The sequence below is a fragment of the Aotus nancymaae genome, unplaced genomic scaffold, assembly GCF_030222135.1.
Source record: "Aotus nancymaae isolate 86718 unplaced genomic scaffold, 86718_ANA_hifiasm-v0.15.2.pri h1tg000021l, whole genome shotgun sequence".
Lineage (NCBI taxonomy): Eukaryota > Metazoa > Chordata > Mammalia > Primates > Aotidae > Aotus > Aotus nancymaae.
In genome coordinates this window covers 14,202,112-14,203,224 of record NW_026988433.1, presented here as the reverse complement: position 1 = coordinate 14,203,224, position 1,113 = coordinate 14,202,112, and the positions used below count along the sequence as shown (strand labels likewise).

General features: G+C 37.5%; 1 non-coding gene across 1 annotated transcript; it reads right to left on the bottom strand.

Annotated features, from left to right (window-relative positions):
* Nucleotides 1–598: 598 nt before the first annotated feature.
* On the bottom strand, nucleotides 599–729 carry LOC135276271 (small nucleolar RNA SNORA38). Its single transcript, XR_010343847.1, has one exon. It is a non-coding gene; the product is annotated as a small nucleolar RNA SNORA38 (small nucleolar RNA).
* Between the last annotated feature and the right edge of the window lie 384 nt (nucleotides 730–1,113).

Below are 1,113 nucleotides of genomic sequence, written 5' to 3'. Positions count from 1 at the left end.
TCAGCCTCCCAAGTAGCTAGGACTACAGATGCATGCCACCACACCAGGCTATTTTTATTTTTTGTAGAGCCAGGGTCTTGTATGTTGCCCAGTCTGGTCTTGAACTCCTGGCCTCAAGTGATCCTCCGGCCTTGGTCTCCCAGCATGCTAGGATTACTGGTGTGCATCCAGCCACTTTCTTTCTTTATATCATTATTCTATTAATTTTTTAAAACTTTTAAGACTTTTTTTGTTAAGAACACAAATATATACATTAGCCTAGGCCTAAACAGGGTCAGGATTCTCAACATAACTGTTTTCCGCCTCCATATCTTGTCCCACTGGAAGATCTTCAGGGACAATAACATGCGTGGAGCTGTCATCTCCTACGATAACAATGCCTTCTGGACACCTCCTGAAGGACCTGCCTGAGGCTATTTTGTGGTTAACTTTGAAAAACTATAAGTAGAAAGAGAACATTAAAAAATAATGACAAGACGTATGGTTTAATAAATATATATAATATATAAACCAGTTACAGTCATTTATTATCAAGTATTATGACTGTATATAATTGTATGTGCTTTCCTTTTGTAAAATATTTTTTCATCTTTTTCTTCTATGTGGGATGGTTGATGTTGAGCCTGTGAGGAGCAAGCTAGCCCCAGATTTCTCCCAGTCCACATTTCTTTGCCTCTAATTCTTACATGTCCAAAGACAAGGAACTATAAACATACCTTTGTTGAAGGGTGTATGTGCTATACTTTTATATGACTGGAAGTGCAGTAGGTTTGTTTGCATCAGCATCACCACAGAAACTTGAGTAACATATTGCAATACAATATTACGATGTTTAAGTCATCACTGGGCAATAGAAAGTTTTTAGCTCCATTATAATCTTATAGAGCCACCATCATATATGTGTTCTGTTGACTGAAACGTCATTATGCAACACATGACTCTGTGTGTGTGTGTGTGTGTGTGTGTGTGTGTGTGTGTGTGTGTGTGTTTTCCTTCTGAGAGAGGGAGGGCAATAGAGAATTTGATGAATCTAGTTGAAGGGGGTATGTATGTTCAGTAAACTATTCTTTTAACTTTACTGTAGGTTTTAATTTTTTGCAAAATTTAAAGAAT